Source organism: Balaenoptera acutorostrata, chromosome 20 (genome assembly GCF_949987535.1).
Source record: "Balaenoptera acutorostrata chromosome 20, mBalAcu1.1, whole genome shotgun sequence".
Lineage (NCBI taxonomy): Eukaryota > Metazoa > Chordata > Mammalia > Artiodactyla > Balaenopteridae > Balaenoptera > Balaenoptera acutorostrata.
The window spans coordinates 15,686,214-15,692,321 of NC_080083.1; the positions used below are offsets into that span (position 1 = coordinate 15,686,214).

General features: G+C 37.4%; 1 protein-coding gene across 7 annotated transcripts in view; it reads left to right on the plus strand.

Moving 5' to 3' along the window:
* Positions 1-6,108, plus strand: part of SSH2 (slingshot protein phosphatase 2) — a 255,468-nt gene that overhangs the window by 106,474 nt on the left and 142,886 nt on the right. The window lies entirely within an intron of this gene.

Sequence of the window (6,108 nt, forward strand, 5' to 3'; positions counted from 1 at the left end):
AGAAAATATCCTGGGAAGAGTTGGGTCTTGAACGAATGGGATTAGATAGGAGAACAGAAGAAGAGCATTCCAAATATAGGAGGATAGGGAGAGTGGGAGGATATCCCCAGAAGTCTGGAAGTAGGTGCTAATGTGTTCCAGGGACAATAAGAAGACAATTGTCTATATCTTAAGAGCAGAGGAGTTTTGATTTGATAGATCTTTGTCTAGAAGAACGGCATGAATGCCAGAAAAGAGTCTGCCAGTGTTATGCAGTATGAGAGGAGGCAGGAAAATGACTCAGGAAGCTGTTGCAGGCAAATGGCTAGAGGTAGGCAATCACTTCCAACTGACAGCAGCATAAGGACAGGGACTGTGTCTTTTATCTCAGTATCCACAGCAATTAGCCTGTAGTTGCCACTCAGTAAATGCTTGTTGAATGAATGAATGAATGAAAGAGAATAGAATATTGGTTGATATCTTTACTAGAAATGATATAGTTGGAAAAGAGAACTTCTGTGAACACATATGAAGAGTTCACCTTTGAACATGTGAGGCAACAGGGCAGTAGTCAAGTGGAAACAGCTTGAAGACGGCTGAAAGAAAACATGGAATCAGGGCATGTCTTTGTGTAAGATATAATTTCACAACGGTACTTTGTTACTAATGCATTCATTTTGTGGCCAACTCTTTCTTCCAGATCTCTATTTGGTACCTTGTGAAGTTCTCTTTCTCTTGCATTTGCTCTGTTTATTTTTTTAGTTTTGAGATATGACTTCATTTAATTTCAGCCTATTTAGTGAAATAATTTTTGTATGGATTTAAATATCATAATGACAGTAAATACTACATTGCCCATCTTTAGGCTGTGGAAGGAAAACAGATGTACTTCTACCTGAGTATATGTTCTAGTTAAAGAATTTGTTAACCTAGAGAATAAGAGTATTCTACTTAAAATTTTAAAAAAAGTGTTAAAGAGGAAAAGTCTGCTGTAAAAATGAACTGATAATTTATCCTCATATGTATATTTTTTAATTTTGAAGGAGTCTCATAGAAAAATTGTTGATACAGTACAAGGAACTTTTTTTTCTGAGCCATTTGATAGTAAGATGCCCCCCTCACCTCACTTTTCTATTTTAAGAAACAGAATGATGATATTAATATTTCATGGAGAAGGCTTTTATTGAACTTATAGCAGAATATGTGTGTATATGTGATTGATTGATTTACAAAAGCAGAGCTTTCCATGTATTTAAAAACCGTCTCTAACTGATGATAGTGAAGCTCCTCATCTTTTGCTTTTGGCCCTCCTGAAGTCTGAATCTCCACCTCCCACCATATGGGTTACTATTCTGATCCAGAGAACTTTCAGCTGTTTATAAATATTTTGATGTGGCCACCAGGGGATGCAGTGAGCTATCCTCTCATCTTCTTGAGTTCTGCCACTGTATGGAGTAGCCCCTTTAAATTGGTAAGTGCACACTTTGAAAGGTTCTTTTCCTAGCCACTCAACAAGAGTAAGAATTTTCACTTCCCTGAAGTACTCTGTGTTTCTGAAGAATGTATTCACAGATTCTATTTTATATTTATCTGACATGTTCTGCTTCTGGTAGCTACGATAGGCATTTCTCTTAAATCTGACTTGAAAAGCAAACTAATTATTGCAGCCGTAATGAAATTAGGTATATCTTTTAAAGCTAGGTAAATAATTTTACTTGGTTTTTTTCTTTTAATAATTTTACTCCCCCCCCCCCAGATGTTATTCTTCAGGGTATTAAAAAAAAAAGAGAAAACAATTTCCCCTCAATTCTTGACTTTGCCAAAGTAAGTTTTTGAAAAGTTATTTTCTTATAGTATAAAACTCCAGAGACTAATAAAGTGTCAAATACCTATTACTGCTGGGAGAGGATTCGGGGAAGATAGTGGAGTAGGAAGCACCAGGAATCTGGCTCTCCATCTCGACAACAAATTGCACTGGCAGAATCTGTCTGACGTAACTATTTTGGAACTCTGGAGTCTGTTGAAGGCCTGCAACTACTAGGGGAAGAACTGGAGGGTAAATTGTGGTCAATTTCAGCTTTTAGCTCTTAGTAGCTATCCATCCCTCCCCCTCAGCCACATGGTAGGCAGCTGTGCACATATTCCTGGTGTAGCTTGCACACGGCTCATATAAGATGGGGTGGGCAAAAAAGACCCTGTCCTCCAGATATCAGGGATCTGTGATCTGATAACTGAGTGCCACTTATGATCATAGAGGTGCAGACAAAGGGGCAGGCAGCCAGTGTTGCTGCATCTCCCCCCTTTGTTGCAAGCCCCTCTCCCTCATGCTGAAGTGACATCCAGGGATTTAAAGGGCTAGCACCCTTTTTTTCTCCCCCTTCACTTTTTGCCTTTCCACCTTTTGGGAGTCAGACATTAAAGAGAGGACTTCAAAAACAGCTCATATAGGGGGAAAATTAGAATGTGTCCACATATGCCTAGGGAAGGGCTCAGAAAAGACCTGAGAAGACCTTAAGCTTACATCTCAGACTGATCCTTGGCACAGAGATGGCCTACAGCAATCAAAAAAACAAAAACAATAACAAAAAAATAGTAAACCCTGGGGAAGGTGGAGAATCTGATTTCCAAAGTTACCACATTATTAGATTCAAATGTCCAGTGTTCAACAAAAAAATCACAAGGCATACAAAAAACAGTAAAGTATGACCCATTCAAAAGAAAAAAATAGGAGAAACTGTCCCTGAAAAAGACCTAATGGCAGATATACTATACAAAGACTTTAAAACAACCATCTTAAAGATGTTCAAAGAACTAAAGGAAAATGTGGAGGAAGTTATGAAAATGATGTGTGAACAAAATGGAAATGTCAATAAGGAGATAGAAAATCTAAAAAGAAACCAAAAAAGAGCTTCTGGAGCTGAAAATTACAGTAAAATTAAAAATTCGCTGGATGGATTCAGAGGCAGATTTGAGCAGGCAAGAGAAAAGATCATCAAACTTGAAGATAGGACAATGGAAATTATCAAGTCTGAGGAATAGAAAGAAAAAGGACTGAATAAAAGCAAGCAGAACTTAAGGGACTTATGGGACATCATCAAGAGGACCAACATACATATCATGGGAGACCCGGAAGGATGAGAGAGAAAGAGCCAGAGCAAATATTTAAAGAAATAATGGCTGAAAACTTCCCAAATGTGGGTGTTCCCTGGTGGCCTAGTGGTTAGGATTCCAGGCTCTCACTGCGGTGGCCCAGGTTCAATCCCTGGTTCGGGAACTGAGATCCTGCAAGCCACGTGGCACAGCCAAAAATCAACAACAACAACAAAAAAAACCTTCCCAAATTTGTTGAAAGACACAGTATAAATATCCAAGAAGCTCAACAAACTCCAAGTAAGATGAACTCAAAGAGACCCACACTGAGACACATTATAATAAAACTTTCAGAAGACAAAGACACAGAAAGAATCTTGAAAGCATCAAGAAAGAAGTGCTTCATCACATACAAGGGATCCCCAAGAAGAATATCAGCAGATTTCTCATCAGAAATCTGGAGGCCAGAAGTTTTCTTATCAGAAACTTTGGAGGCCAAAAGACAATGGGCCAATATATTCAAAGTTCTAAAAGAAGAAAACGGTCAACCAAGAATCCTATATCTGGCAAAACTGCCCTTCAGAAGAGAAAGAGAAGTTAAGATATTCCAAATAAATAAAAGCTGAGGGAGTTTATGACCACTAGACCTGCCCTACAGGAAATGCCCAAGGGCTTCCTGTAAGGTAAAATGAAAGGACGTCAGATAGTAACTCAAAGCCATATGGAGACATAAAGATTTCAGTAAAGGTAAATACATGAGCAATTATAAAAGCTAGTATTATTGTATCCTTGGTTTGTAACTGCACTTTTTATTTTCTGCGTGATTTAAGAGACTAATACATTTAAACTAAAAAACCCCCAATGATTAGTGTAAAAGCTAGTGTTTCTGTAACTCTGGTTTATAACTCCAAATCTTGTTTTATACATAATTTAAGAGACTAATGCATTTAAAAGAATTATTAGTTTATGTTTTGGGACACCATGAATAATGGTGTTGTGACATCAGAAACTGAAAGGAGTGGAGACAGAGCTGTAAAGGAACAGAGTTTTTGTATGTTGTTGAAGCTAAGCTGGTATAAGTTGAATTCAGAGTGTTAAAACTTTAGGTCGTTAAGTGTAATCCTATGATAACCACAAAGAAATTAGCTATAGAACATACACAAAAGGAAATGAGAAAGGAATTTAAACATTTCACTACAAAAACTCAACAAAACACAAAAGAAGACAGTAATACGGGGAAATAAGGGACAAAAAAAGCTTTAAGGCATGTGTAAAATAAATAGCACAACGAGAGAAGCAAGTCCTTTCTTATCAGTAATTACTTTAAGTGTAAATGAGTCCATGAAACTCTTCAAACAAAAGACAGAGATTGGCATAAGGGATAAAAAATACATGACCCAACTACAAGAGACTCACTTGAGATCCAAAGACACAATCAGGTTGAAAGTAAAAGGATGGAAAAAGATATTCTATGCAAATAGTAACCAGAAGAGAGCAGGGGTGACTGTACTAATTATCAGATAAAGTAGACTTAAAATCAAAAAGGTTACAAGAGACAAAGAGGGATGTTCTGTATTAACAAAAGATTTGGTGCAGCAAGAAAATATAACAGTTATAAACATTTATGCACTTAATGACAAACCATCAAAATGTATGAAGCAAAAACAGAATTGAAGGGAGAAATAGACAGTTCTATAATAATAGTTGGAGACTTAATTACCACACTGAAAATAATGTATAGAACAATCAGACAAAAGATAAGTAAGGAAATAGAAGACTTAATACAATAAACCAACTAGATCTAACAGACATATACAGAACACTACCCAACAACAGTAGAATACACATTCTTCTCAAGTGCACATGGGACATTTTCCAAGATGGACCATATGTTAGGCCGCAGATTAAGTCTCAATAGATTTTAAAAGATAGATCTCATACAGAGTGTCTTCTAAGATCACAATGGAATGCAGTTAGAAATCAGTAACAAAAGGAAAACAGGAAAATTATGGAAATTAAACAACACACTTTTAAACAACCAGTGCATCAAAGAAGAAATTACAAGGGAAATTAGAAAATACTTAAGAGTCAAATGAAAACAACACAGCATACCAAAATTTACAGGACACACATAGCAAGAGCAGTGCTAAGGGGGAAATTTATAGCTAAAAATTTTTACATTGAAAAGTAAGAAGGATCTCAAATCAACAAACCAACCTTACACCTGAAGGAACTAGGAAAAGAAGAACAAACCAAACCCAAAGCTAACAGAACGAAGGAAATAATAAAGATTAGAGCAGAGATAAATGAAGTAGAGACTAGAAAATCAGTAGAGATAATCAATGAAACAGAAAGTTCGTTCTTCAAAAAGATCAACAAAACTGACAAATTCTGGTGCTAGATGGACTAAGAATAAATGAGATAAGACTAAAATTACTAAAATCAGGACTTCCCTGGCAGTGCAGAGGTTAAGACTCCACGCTTCCAATGCAGGGGACGCGGGTTCTATCCCTGGTCAGGGAACTAAGATCCCACATGCCACACGGCCAAAAAATAAAATTAAAAAAAAACTTACTGGGGCTTCCCTGGTGGTGCAGTGGTTAAGAATCCACCTGCCAATGCAGGGGACACGGGTTCGAGCTCTGGTCCGGAAAGATCCCACATGCCGCGGAGCAACTAAGCCCGTGCACCACAACTACTGAGCCTGCGCTCTAGAGCCTGCGAGCCACAACTACTGAAGCCCATGCACCTAGAGCCTGTGCTCTGCAACAAGAGAAGCCACCACAGTGAGAAGCCTGCTCACTGCAACAAAGAGTAGCCCCCACTCACTGCAACTAGAGAAAGCCTTTGTGCAGCAACAAAGACCCAGCGCAGCCAAAAATAAATAATTTAATTAAATTATTTAAAAAATTTACTAAAATCAGCAATAAAAGTGGGGACATTACTACTGATTCTACAGAAATAAAAAGGATTATAAAAGTGTACTATGAACAATTGTACACCAACAGATTGGATAATCTAGATGAAATGGACAAATTC